The sequence below is a fragment of the Ptychodera flava genome, chromosome 3 (assembly GCF_041260155.1).
Source record: "Ptychodera flava strain L36383 chromosome 3, AS_Pfla_20210202, whole genome shotgun sequence".
NCBI classification, from domain to species: domain Eukaryota; kingdom Metazoa; phylum Hemichordata; class Enteropneusta; family Ptychoderidae; genus Ptychodera; species Ptychodera flava.
The window spans coordinates 27477765-27492610 of record NC_091930.1 but is presented as its reverse complement, the minus strand read 5'-3'; the positions used below and the strand labels follow the sequence as shown (position 1 = coordinate 27492610).

General features: G+C 38.3%; 2 long non-coding RNA genes across 2 annotated transcripts; one reads left to right on the top strand and one right to left on the bottom strand.

Moving 5' to 3' along the window:
* Positions 1-280: 280 nt before the first annotated feature.
* Positions 281-3888, bottom strand: LOC139129802 (uncharacterized). Its single transcript, XR_011551686.1, has 3 exons — positions 3874-3888; positions 3278-3772; positions 281-1177 (listed from the first exon to the last, which is right to left on the bottom strand). It is a non-coding gene; the product is annotated as an uncharacterized lncRNA (long non-coding RNA).
* An 8231-nt stretch (positions 3889-12119) lies between these two features.
* Positions 12120-14482, top strand: LOC139125989 (uncharacterized). Its single transcript, XR_011550425.1, has 2 exons — positions 12120-12196; positions 14015-14482. It is a non-coding gene; the product is annotated as an uncharacterized lncRNA (long non-coding RNA).
* The last annotated feature ends 364 nt before the right edge of the window (positions 14483-14846 follow it).

Here is a 14846-nt window from a genome sequence, read left to right as displayed (position 1 = left end):
AGAAGATTTCTTGACCAAGAATAGAAAAAATTCCCAAAAAATACAATTATACAAATAATCACTGTTTATGACTCGTCGGTGTAATAACATGAGTACAGCCTGTATCTAGTCAATAAAATTCAAAAGTTGAGTGGTCTTTGTTCAAAACTAAAAATGCATCATTGAGCTTTTAGCAGAATCAAGAAAATGCAAAAACATATGCTTATACATTAAACATTGTCCTGTAATGAGTTGTCAGCGCTGTTGATATTGTCATTTTTCTGTATAACGTTTTTCTGTATAACGGCTCATGGCCCACAGTACAATCAATTACCCACAATGCTGTTCGATTTGTACCAACGACGTTAGTTTCTTGTAACTTTTTCAGTTCTACATCAAAGCAATAATGTGAAGTCTCACGATAATTGATTAATTATATTTATTAAAAGTACGTTGAAATATTGCAGTATAAATTTCAAAGAAACCATTAAATAACCATAAAAGTCACATTCTTCATGTACTACAAATGTCACAGTTTTGGGAAGCAAGTTATTACCAACTGAAGGGGTCATTCTCTGAAAATAGTTAGCAGGTAAATTTCTTTTGTCTGTTCTATTTGGAAAAAATCAATATCCTTTTGTTTCATAAAACAGATGCAACAATTCTCCCTACTTTCCATCACTTTATTCTGTATGGCTGAGGACACAATCAGTGGAAAATTTACAAAAATCCTTCTCAATCAAGCACAATTTTCTTAATCCTTTACAATGGGAATTGAGAAGAAAGGTGTTTTTAAAAGTACGTTCTCAGAATTTCTACACGTGGTCCAGGAATTTGTCTACACATGGGAGACATGGTAGACTTCACAGGAGAATCTGCATTGGTACAAATCATGATGTATTGTGGGAAATCTCTAGTACAGTGTGGCCCACCATCCTCATCCTCAGGCTCTGGTCTGATTGGGGCCACGCCCTCAATGCAAGGTAGCCTCAATATGCATTTCCTTTGATGCAAGTGTTTTTCCATAATGTACGCAGTTTCACTTCTCTCTCTATCCCATGGCAAGTGTCTCCGAATAAAAGGCACCACCCTTGCAACTTCTGTCCTGCTCGCTGTCCTCAGAAGAAACACACACAACTATCAAATGTCTTCAGCTTCATGCTAGTCCTTGGATAGCCCCGTTTGCGTCCTTCAATTTCTGTAAATAACGATACACAGAATAAATCACCAGAATTGTACATTATCCATTTTGTTTTTGTTTAAATCTGTGAATTTATAGACCTTTGATAATTCATTTGAAAGTTCTTCATTAGACTAGAATGGTTAAAAGTTGATTTGTATGCAAGAAAATTGATTTCTGAATCTCACTGAAATGTTTATTCACTATACATTGGAGTCTATGAGAAAACTATGAATAATTGTTTTACAATTATTAACAAACAAATTCTGTGCTTTCTGAGGTGTTTGAAAATTGATACAAATGTACTTGATTCAAATAGGGTGTTTGAAGGTTCAGATGTGGACAACAGTAATGATATTGGAATTTCAACTAAACATTTCTATTTTCATGGTACTAGTGGTCAACAGGTCACTGTTAAATATTTTCCCTGACAAAACTTGCTATATCTTTAATATGTAAGTAATAGAAATTGTTCATTGCTCTCAGTGAGCTCGATTTACAATAAGACAAGCCTCAGAGTTGCCAAGGCAAGATGTTTATGTGGCAGATAATTATACTTTTGTTCAGATTTACAGTTAAATGACTACCGAGAGTGAAATAATGCAGCGAATCATTTTATCTCCCAAAAAATGTTTTGAACACTTTAACTACTTTTTTAACAATTTAAAGTGAACCCCAACCCATTCAAATTGTGCTGGCTGTAATAACTGAATGCTCCCTTGATGAATAAACTGGTCATCTATGTACTGTTGCACATCAAACTGACAAGTTTATGCCATAATATACAAATATGAAGATAAAAATGTTTTTTCACTGATTCATTGCCTATTTTATTATTTACTAAATATTCCTGTTTTTGTTAGGAGAGACTAACATCAATGTATCTCCAAGACACATGGTGTATGGTCGTGCTTCCACTATTAATTTTGCAAAACATATCATCAATTAATGCTTCAGCAAATGGACCAAGTCTTTGTACGTTGGTCGAGAACTAATACAGTAAGACATATACAGTAGAATATTAAATCTGTCAAATTAGGATGGAATATTGAGGTAGAAATATTTTTGTACCATGCAGCTTTGACCTACAGTGCCTTGTAACATTTACATATATTGAATAAAAAGAGGGCATGTCATGAAAAAATAGCAGACATAGTTTTAAAGAAGACTCCCCACGCTAAAGTCAACCTGTCCGCCAGACTGGTAACTTTTTTATTTTACAAGTCCTGCAGAAAAACAACCAGTCTCGGACTGCCGGACAGGTGTTATTTTGTACACTGTTAATGCACTTGATTAGATTGAGCTGGTTACTAGTGAATGTGGGTGCAAGAAATTTGATTTTGGAATTTCACCGGAATGTTGATTCACTAAACATATACATTCTGGTCTCTGAAGAAAATATGAAAAGGTATTTTGAAATACAACACAAGCTAAATCTGTGCTTATGTAAATGTTTGGCAATTGAAAATGTGCACAATGAGAATATTGGTTGAAAGAACAGATGTGAACAACGAATGTGATATTGGACTTTCACCCTAGTGATTTTTTGTAAAGGTTAAAAGTATTCTTTAACAGTTCAAAGTTAAATGAGAACTTATATGTCAATTATTAAGATATCATTTATACAGACTGTGACTCACAGGGCACATGAAAATTTTGGAGGGACAATCTTTTCCTTGCTAACACTTTTTGAAGGGTCATTATTTTCCATTTTATAAGGCACTTTTGCTGATCCCTGGGATTGCCTTTGTTTAAGTATGTAGGAGGACTACCTTTTGTTTTCCATTGAAACTGTAATCTGGTTGGTAAATTTTCTGGTGAGACAATCTGGTGCCAACACAGGCCTCTAAAAACACCAATCAATCCCCCCGCCCGTAATTTCTGTCCAGTCCCTGACAGGTATCAACACTCATTAGCATAAAGTGACCCGGAAATTCGATGTTCATTATTCGTTAGAAATTATCAGGAATATCAATGATTTAAAACAAACAAACGTTCGATACTTTGCCAGATACAGATTTTGCTGGACACGTTTATACCAGAAGGAGTAGACGTATCCCAGACACTTTGGCTGGTCAAGAATAAGTGAATAGCTATAGCTATACTGTACATACATACCTGGTAAATTGTAAGCTTACACGAGAACCGTTCAGCTGATGCAGGACTCTTTGGCGATCACCACACTGGCACTAGATTCAAACGTACCGCATAGTCGTCGAGACGGTCCAGGATTTCAAGATTAGAGTCTTTAGTGGACATTCCTAGACACCGGCGGGACGTGTCAGTACTAAAATATAGACGACGCAACGCAACGTTGAGCTGTTGAGTAGGCGACGCGACGCTATCCATAACAATGGCGTCTTCTGAGTATGGCTCCCCAAGTGCTCAAATATTCACGAAACGAACTTTGCAAAGAATTTGATAACTATCACTTTTCACTCAATCTTGGAGAAAATGTTATTTTTTTGCTCTCGTTAAATAAAAATATTGCTAACTAAACCATATATTCGTTTTCGCCAGCTAAAGCATGGAGGTAGAAAGAAAGAGAGCAGCAGGCTACGAGCTAGCTAGGGGGTCAATTTTCATCAACAGGCTGCCAGCTGTGCAGTTTACCTCTTAGCTCTGCATGGCAGGGCTGTGTGTTCCCGGCGTTATGGCCTCCCTCCAGGCCATAACGCCGGGAACACACAGCCCTGCCATGCAGAGCTATTTACCTCTCAGCATGTACACAATGGGATTTCGATTTACGCATTTTTTACCTTCATGAATATTCCGGTGGCGAGATCTTTATCAAGATGGTCAAAATATAGCAGCTATTAGGCCTAATTAAAACTTTAGGAAATATGAACACGGTTTGAAATCAGTCTGATATAATAACTACCAACCTGTAGGGCCTACATGTAGGCCTACTGACGGGAAAAGCGAAATTCTAGCACTTTTTTATGAAATCCATCATCGTATATCACGGTCGCAATTTACATGCGGACTGAGCTCAGAGTTCACTATGACTTGACGTTGGATTTAATGGACCACGAAGGTAAATGCAGAAAGTGGAAAAGACATTTTCTTGAGCAATAGTCGCTACAGTCGCGGTATCTTTTCCCATACACCCGCTTTTCCGGAAAAGTGTTTTTAATATAAAAATGTGTACAATGTAAAACTTCGAAGTTCATCGTCTAAAAGTTGATTTGATATGCAGCAGTACGGTCTATTTTTATATCAATGGGTATACTGATATTATAAGTTCTCGAAACTAGTACAAATAATTCCCCTAACTCTGAAAGTAATGCGCGTTAGTTCAGAATTCATCACGATAGATCGATGCATCAAAATTTACGGATTCATGTGACTGAACTATCTTGTGATTTGTTTGCTAATTGACGTTTCGGCGGCGAAAGTCCAAGGCCCAAGAAGAAGTATGCAGCCCAATCATATATTTTCGAAGAAATAACCACAGCTTTCCATATAATGTGCGAAATCCGGCCCTGACCAATGCTGCCGTCCTGTTTCCGAGAATAACTTTCGAGCGGTGAAGCTAACATTGCCACTGAACAGCCTTGACTCGCCTCCGAGTCGATTTTTGATGTGGTTGAAGCACGGTCCTTCGGTTGAATTAAACCACTGGCGAAGAGTATATTGGCAATATTCAAAAACATACCGGTGTGAAATGTAATGCAGATCTCCTGGTTATGTGTCAAATAAGCAATTTTTGTCGCAAGTCATATCTTGTTTTTCACAAAGTCGAACTCGCAAGAGGGCAGATCGTCTGTGTAGCCGACACGAACACAAACTGTCATGATACCGGCTACCAAATGCTATCACAAGATAGGCTGTCGTCTACTGACTCCACACATTTGTCATTTGAATGAACGATGTGTGACGAAAAGGGAAGTATCCCATGTTTAACTGCTGTGGCGATATCGATGACAACCCTAACAAATCGTTATGAGACTGCATGAAGAACGAGCGCATTTTGCGAAAGATTATGATCTTAGTCGTTGTTATAAAACGTGCCTGCCTTTGAGAGTCATAATTGCTAAAGTCAACTAAAGGGACTGGTCAGTTTATTCGGCGGGGGGGGGGGGCAGTAGATTCATAGGGGTCACCCCGTTTTTGACTATGATGATAGGGGGGTCACCATGTTTTTGAAATGTCCAATTGGGGAGGGGGTTCAGTCTGTTTTAGAATTTTGACACGGACTCATACTTGCCTACAATGCATCGTGCAAGCGACAAATTTCATCATTCGTTGCATTCATGGCGCGCCCTTTAGGCGCTTAACTTTAATATTAATAATACTTTTTTCAGAGCCCCCTTCAAGCTAGCACGAAACTTTAATATATCAGACATATATGTCAGAGATATCTGTATGTTAAAATGTTGTCGGTGCGCCCTTCGAGCGCATTACTTTAAAATATCGAACTTATTTTTCAGCATTCCCTTCAGCCGCATTACTTTCATATATCAGACATATATATCAGTGATATCCAGATGTTAATATTTTTCAGCGGGCGCTCCGGGCGCTGTACTTTAATATATCAGAAATATATAAAAAATATTTTGATGTCTGTAAATTGAACGTCTGTTTTGCAAAGTGTACTAATCATAATGAAACCTCCAGCGCATATGAAAAGCATAATAAGTTCCTGATACTTTTCTGTTTTCTCAATGAGAATTCAGCATTAGAAAGCAACATGCACTAATATTTTACAATCAAGCGTCAAACTTCATGATATCTGATAGGCACATTAGACGCTGTTTTATACTATTAGGAAATTAAATTTTAGCCCAGGATTTATTAACGGAACACAGTCCCAGGTGTAGACTGGCCCCCAGTCGCGCTTTCTCTTCAGTTGAGTTACTTGCTGACCAGGCGGCGTTCACTCCACGATCTGCGCAATAGCCTACCATTAACACAACGGTTTGCCGATGTTTAGTCCTTCAATTTATTATTTTTTGATACTTATATGCCCACAGACTTGGAGAAGTCTATCCCTGATACTCTTACACTTACATACCCAATAGACAAACCTGGCGGTCATACCGTTATATGAGATACAACGTTTGCAACTCTAAAATCTGACCAGAAAATACTTGGTACACTAGGAAGCACAAGGAAAAATTTAAAAAAGGACACATCTTACCTACAAGAGCAAAATAATTTGACCTTACAGCATTGATGTATCTTTTCACATTCATGCTTACCGATGGCTGGCTGTACCGATTTACTCATACGGAAACTATGACTATAGTAGGTTCCCTTTGAGCGTATTTCAAATTACTGATGCCATCAGCTACAGCAAAGTATTTTCAGTATTGTCGATTCTGTGTTCAGCATGTAATTTTAATCAGGATTTCAGTCGAAAGATTAAAAGACAGTTGCAAAATGATAAGAATTGAAGGAGGGATATGTGTGTACTATAGTGCGGGGACTCCAAAGTGCAAACACTAAGCCCTTCAAGATGGTTCCAGATGGGTATGTGTGAGCCCAGGAATTGATTATATGTTTCTCACTATCACGGTCCCTTTTGTGGAGGGACCGTGTCACTATACATCCAGCTATTCTTTAACACATATAGTCCTTTTCAATTTGTAGAGACTGTAAGTTGTCATCCTCAGTGTTGTTTTACAATATTTACCTCACACGTAAAATTATGCAACTTTATTGGATTGCATAAATTAAGGTACATAATTTTAGTGAGCCATTAAACCCTTTTATACAAGTGCATACAGATGCATATAGGCACCACCACTGACACCATGTTACACACCTTTATGCACTGCATAAAGGTGCGTAAGGAGCTGACCAACTTTATGCAAATTTATGCAATTGCATAAAGAATGTTAAATTTGGATTTTCATCCAGTGAGCTAGTAAAGGTCACTTCTACATTTCTGCGATTTTCTTAGTTTTTTCGGCAATGTGACGCAAATTCTTGAGAGTATAGCTCGTCGTCACGATGACATATTTGCTTGGTTTTATTACACAGATGGTAATGAACGATTCCGTCCACTATATACCGTCTCAAATTGTAACGAGCTCGAACAAAACCTGGTATCGATAAACGTAAACTTGCAGCAGGAGAGGGGTCAATTTGATCGGGGGAGGGGTTTCAAGCTGATAAGTATAAACGCAATCCATGTCTTGACTCAAATGATTGATCATGAAAGGCCATAGTCCTCTATCGTTAACGTTGTAGTTCTTGACGTACATTAAGTTTTGGAATTTTGTTTTATTTGTATGTGTATAGGATCTTTAGGAAAAAGCGTTTTTGACACTGCCAATGTTGATTGCAAAACGAATTTACAAGTGATAATATTTTTAGGTGTTTCAACTTTTGCAACGCTTTCACTCAGCATAAAAAAGTGTCTGCAGTAGTCATACTTTCCGTTACACTGGCTAAGCTAGTATCCATCATAAATATTCTTATGGATTCTCAAAATCTAGCCAGGTCTGTGTTTTTTAGACCCACAATGCATTGTGACACTAGAATCCATTAGTATCCAAAATGGATTTTGGCATGTATCCCCGCAGCCTTAGTTTTGCTGGATACTGGGGGAATCCATTATGTATTCCGGTGCTGGATTCTCAGTACTGGATAATGATGGATACTCTAATGGATTCTGCTGTATACTGTAAGAATCCATCAAAATGGATATTGCTATAGGTCTGTGGATACGGAACACTTCACATGGTGACGCGAACAATATACACAGGAACACGTCTGTCAATCAGCTTGCGAAAAGGGTCCAATGATTAACCCTATCAAACGCTTTAGTGGCATCTAAAAACACATAAAGACTGGACTATTGTTGCGATTATAGAAATCAATGATTTCTTTTAACAAAAAAACACACATGTCAGTCGAATGACCAGTTTTAAATCCAAACTGATGATCGCTTGTACCAAGATAATGCTTACATCTATCAAGTAGTAAAATTTCGTATAACTTTGAAATGGCTGTAGCTATGGCAATAGGGCGATAATTTTTAGCACAAGTTATATCACCGGTTTTGTCTTTAACAATTGGTATCAAGGTAGTATCTAGCATAGCAGATGGTAAATGTCCATGAACATGTACAGCTGTAAATAAAAGTGACAACAAAGGGTGTACACAGTTGTGTGCATACTTGATATGCTCAGCAGCAAGGCCATCTGGCCCTACTGCTTTACCATTAGCTAATCTAACAACACAGTTGGAAATTTCATCGGGCCTGACAGTCATATTGTCAATAAAGTTAACATTCGAAATTCCGGCCCTTACGTAGGATTCGTTACTATGATCAGTAACAGATGACAACAGACCAGAAAATGATCTCGCCACATTCCAGCGATATTTTGATGACCATTACAACCACCCACAGATGATGACAATGGTGAAGACTTCTTACCACTGACACCTTTCCAAAATTGCTTAGTATTTTTGTTTGAGACATTTTCAGCAAGGGCGTCAGCTCGCATTTGATTTTCACTTTTCTTACAAATCTTCAAAATATATTTAAACTTGGCACGGGTTTTCCTCATTATTTCAAAAATTGGACCATGGCGAGGTCACTCCCGTCCTATTATACAACCAGGACGGGAGTGACGTTGGGCGACCTACGTCGTTTTTTGATCACGATTACAGTTTTCTTTTACAATTATCTACAACATCGACAAACAACAGCAAGGAATGAGACATTGTTTTTTAATATTTTTTTATTATCGTCAACATCATCATCACCACCATCAACAACAACAACAACAACAAACAACAAGATTACTAAGTTCCCTGTGTTCAAATTACCAAAACAGCGTACAAGGAGGAAGTCCTTAACCTTTGACCGTCGTTTCACCCTTTGTAACATTACACTTTAAAATAGTTCAATTTTACACAATGATTCATCAAGCCAATGTTTTAACTTCGTTATAGATATTATATCTCCGTGACATATGTAAGAATTATAGTACTTGTTGGTTAATCGTAATCTTAAAGGGACCACTGGGTAGTGGAATCCTCATCCCTTCACTTTAGGCAGTTGCGTATTAATACTGCTGTGCTGGGCGCGAAAATTCTGAATTCCACTGGCCTTCGCACCGAAGCCGAGCATGCAATGCGTTATTGACGATCGTATCAGCGCTTACGATTCAGTACTCCGGCACAAGTCGACAGTAATGGCTTCCGTCAGCGATGAAGAATTACTTCGCAAGCAACAACTGGTTATGTACTTCAACGATAGCTATCGCCACCACATATACACGGGTCATGATGCAAGTTGCAACCGACATCTTGGAATGCACAGCAGCCAACGTAAGCTTGTATTTGCATATTCCGTGGAAGCTTTGCAAAGTCATTGATTTAAACCGGGCTTGTTTTTTCCTCAAAGCATATCGGTTAGCTTGAACCATTTTTAAGTAACATACATGCGTTTGAGTATTGTTAGAAAAACTGAAAATTTCTTTGACATACCGCTACACCATCATGACCATGGACGGGTGCATCAGCGAAAATTGATAGCACTGCTCATTAATGACATTGCCAAGGATGTAACAAATTAGCCTTCAATTTCCTTTCATCAGGCTGAACTGATGTGTGTTTGTCCATTTTGTATGTTATCGTGTTTGTATGGCTTTTCACCACCGCGAATGAATGTGTTTCCCCGAAATCGTCCGTGCACGGTGAATAATCAAATGCGTTTCCACTGTGTCAGCTGGTCAGCGACGAGGATCGCTTTCTAAGAGTAGCCCTGAGTACAGGTCTGTGTGTTCCCGGCGTTATACGGCCTCCACCACTAGCTTATAGCCCTGCAACGGTCTATGGAGATAACTGGGGTTGTTGCAGCGAGATTCAAAATGGCGATCCCCGTGCATGGGTAAACAACTTGTCGAGTACGTTATGTTTCAGAAAACGAGCGGTTTTGGATGTTTAGAAGTTAATCGCATCTTTCCTTGGGTCGGTAAGGAGGTAAAGGTAGGCTGGGAAAGGATTTTGCCCCGATAGAGCTGAATTTGGCCAAACAGACCGCGTTTTCGTTGCGGTCCTCATCCGGACCGCAGAGACCCCAGTTATCGATATAGACCTTTGCAGGGCTGTGGCGGAGGCCGTGTAACTATAACTGTACGCAAGGGGTAGAGTTGACTTTTCAGATCCTCAGATTCAGATCCTCAGATCCTCAGATTCAGATCCTCAGATCTCAGATTTCAGATCCTATAGCTCAGATGCAGATTCGAATTTACAAGCCTTTTACATAACCCGTATTAACAGTAATGATTGCAATATTTATAATAATAATTTGAATATGACGTGTGTACAAGGCAGTTATGAAAACAAAAAAGTCTACGTAAAGGTTTTTGCTCAATAAGTTTCAACGAACACGGGTCTACAATAATAGATTAGCTAACTTGCTTCTTCCGACCCCTGAATTCTGATTTAGCCCGGGGTCACTGGCCTCCAACATGGATTAGTTATATTCCCTCGCCGATGGTAAAATACGGACCGTCGATAGCCAGCATTTACATGATCGTCGCGGTCTTGATCGTTCGATCGCGCGCGGGTGTGTTTATCTCTATAAAAGAGTATGAGGGAACGTTCACGTGATGACATAACAAGTGGAATCATTGCGCACCCTGTCTTCGACAGATGACGTTCTGATTCTGAGATCGAAGTTTTTAAGTTCAAGATTCAAGATAGAAATAAAATAATTTCTAAAGCCTTTTCAAATCTAAATTATATTTCATTTATCAGTATATTACATCAAATTTTGAAAATTGTGAAATTTTAATTATGAATCTGCGTCTGAAGTTATAGGATCTGAGGTCTGAGATCTGAATCTGAGGATCTGAGGATCTGAATCTGAGGATCTGAAAAGTCAACTCTACCGTACGCAGGGTTATTCTGAGAGGTGGATCATGGTGTACGTCGTCCGTAGTCCGCTGTACATTTAATAACCCTTGCCATTGTCCATCCTGAACGTAAAGATGGCAATCATTTAAATTGTCATCCATCAGTTCACAGGAAAATTGCATTTAATAACCCTTTGTCATTATTGTGTATAGGACGGAGACACCAACAAATAGCTGCAACAAGAGCTATTGCCACAGTGAAGAGATGCCCATTTTACCAGAAAATGTGAGTAAAACTGCACATTTGTTTCACGCCACCTTTCTGTGTGATTTTCAGGCAAACTGACTTTGCCTCATGCCATTCTTTCAATAACAAACATAGACTGTTTCATGGATGATATTCTTGTTTATGTTGATAATAACCTCATACTGGCAACTTAGATGATTTAATACAGACACATACCTCACAAATCCTTTGGCCAAAATGATGTAATGGTTGATTCTGTTATTCAAGGCAAATTTATGTTTCCACAGCATGATTTGAACTTGGGTCCTTCAACATTGCATACACACATTTTGTGAGCCATCTTGTCACTCACGACAAGTAAATATTAAAGTGATTCATTTTCAGCAAATAACTTCCTGTACAAATGTGACTTTTGACTTCCACTTACGGGTAATAGATAATTATTTGTTTCTTTTCAACAGATTGTCCAGGACATAATATACTTGATACAGAAAATGCCTTCAGCTCCACAAATTAACAATGGATTCTCTGAGTACAATGTGTAAGCAGAATGAAGACTGCCCTCAGATATGGAATTCAAAGAATGGATATATAAAAGGTGATCAAGTATCGTTATGTGCATGTGATAATAATTAAATCAGGCATGCATGTTCCTCATATTTCCACATATTACACTAACACTTTGGGTTTTTTTTAAATTTCAGCTGTTATTACAATGTACATATCTGTGACATATTATCTTTGTCGTGGTCACACAACAGACAGACATGTTTAAACTTTTTATTGTTATAATCAATCATAAGAGGGGAGCCACTTGCTGCACCTAGTTTATGATATTGAATCTTAGTCTGTTGTATCAAAAAATAATTTGCCATTTCCCTTATTTTTAAACAGGCATCAAACATTTGTGGTTCTCAAGAGTGTCTTTGGTGGAAAAACTGCAGTTGGAAAAATGGTAACAATTGTGACGTAAGTATTGCTTGTTGAAAAAATGTGTTGCTGTGATTCAGTACAAACTAGTCAAGGCACATAATGTGCTTTGACTAGTTTGCTCTGACATTAGCTGTAAGTTTTAGCAATTTTCAATCTTCATTGTTGTGTGTACAAACTGCACAGTTTTGACAGCTATATAACAGTCTCTTGAATACCAGTGTTCTACTTGACAATGTACTGTGTACATGCTTAACAACCATTGTTATTGTTGACAAATGAATTCTATTCTAGACTGATATTAGATTTTTAACACTAACCATGCTATACACATATGAACTGGATTGATAATGTATGTTAGACATTCATCATGCCTTAAGAAGTAGAACAAGAAACTGCAGTATATACACACAACAAAACTACTTGGAAATTGCCAATGGCTACAGCTGATGGAGTTTTCATCATGCTGGATTTATAATTTCTGTCTGATTCAGTACAACAAAGTCCGTGTAACCCTACACTGGAAATCTCTCACAGCCCTGTTACATTCTGAGGGCTGGTTCAGGATGTGCACATACCTGTACCAGCTCTGAGAAGCTACAGAGACTACCAGCTATTAAAATAATATCCTCAGTATAGTATAGTCAGAAAAATAAGTAGCACAGCTGTATTTCACATCCATGTACCTAGTGTGTCAACAGTCCTGTACAATAGTTTTGCAAATAGTACATGTAACATGGGTTTGAAAAAATGAGCTTGAAAATTTGCTTCGAAATCAACCTTGTAGAAGCAATGTGTACAGTTCTGTAATAGGGAAATTCCAACATAACTGGTACATGAATGTCTGCATAGGCAGAATTGCACTGTGTGTTTACAATAAGGCTGGTACAGGGAGGTAAGCTTTTATATGACCAGGTAAAAAGGGGCTGAAAATTTCAACAGGGCTAGCTGGTATGTGGATGTGTTCATTACTGTGCCTCAAATGCTGAACACAGGTCCTGGTACAGGGGTGAACAGCTCTTCTGGTACATGCATATAGTGCTAGGCACGTCACATACCTACAGCACACATTCCTATATCAGGGATGTGTATAAAATTATCCCTGCTAGTGTTGTCAGGTACATGGGTGGTACACAGAGTGCTCGTCAAAGCTGTGCTAGGATGTTCTACAAGGACATGGCCATGTCAAATCTGCATTTGTCAATTTTTTTCAAGATAATTAGACATATTCCTAATATGTTTCTTCGTTCAGCGAAGGAAAATACGAGTGACGTAATGACCGTGTCACCACGAGTCGAAGACAAGTGGTGACACGGTCATTACGTCACGAGTATTTTCACTATGATGGCTGTTGCATAGCCAGAGTGATAAAATGCTTTCTCAAAGTCTTTCCAACTTCTTTGCAAGTCTCAAAAGCACATTGCACAGTGACTCTAATATATCTTGCCTTGTAATATATTCATTTTGATATTCTGGATTTGAAATTCATTATCATGACAGTCAAACCATAGTTTTACACATTTTTTGCCAGTGCAGTGATGCAGCAAGGCCTATGACATTGACAATAACTTGTAAGAGCTATCTTTTTCATGCTAAGAGACTTACCCTGAGTAGTCATATCAGATTATTGGTGCACCAAGAAATACTTGATAATAGTGTACCTGCAGTCAAAATGTGTTTAAGAACATGACTGTAATTTAGAATGCTACCAATGAACATTCCAATATTGTACAGATTCCCTAAATATACCAGTAGATAGGCCTTGCCCTCATTGTACTAGTAGCTTGGCACTGAGTGTTTTACCATGATCTAATCTTGTGCCTCAAATTTTAAATGTTTACATCTTTTATATTCCAGGATACTGGAAAACTCTGAGGAAGAGATGCAAAGCAGCAGCCCTTTCTACGTATGCTCGTCTATGAAGGAGAAAGCAGTCTGTGTTGTTTCTTGAAGGTGTAATATTCTGCAGCATGGAAAGAGACAATGTTATGCTGGGTTTGCTTAGTTATCTAGGGTTTCAAAGTTTTAATTACATCAGATGTCTGAAAGGAACTTGTCAATTTGTAGAGTACTTCTGGCTTGACAAAGCTGGGATGTGAACTAAATATGCTGACAATTATGAGTGGTCTGTAATGCACAGGGGATTTCCCGGTGAAACAGCTAGTAATTTTGCATCAGATGCATGAGGTAAACTTTATAACATCAAGGCGTTCATAAGAATATCATTTTCAGTGAGTATACCCTTGTAAGTATTAGATTTAATTATGTTGCAACAATTGCTGTTTCATTTCTTGTAAATTGCAATAAATGTTAATGTGAAATTAATTTTGATGATTGATTGTTGTTGTTTTTTAATGTAGCTTGCATGCAGGATTTCTAACTATTTCAGCTGTTGTTTGTGTTTCAGATATTTTACAGTCCTGCTTTGTGTAGCTCCATCACATAGAGGACCCAATAGGCCATTCCATGGGATGATAATCCTCCTCTGTGTCTACAAAATTTGAAGACATCCAATTTAAATTTGAAGGATGGTCAGAAATAATTATCCCTCCCTCCCCCCCCCCGGCAATATGGCTAATATTGAACTGGTTTGTCAGCAAGCCATACAAAAGCCCTAGAGTGGCATGTCTGCAAGCCAGCTTGTAATGGCTTGTTGGTAAACCAGAGGAATCCGTATAGTGGCTTGCTT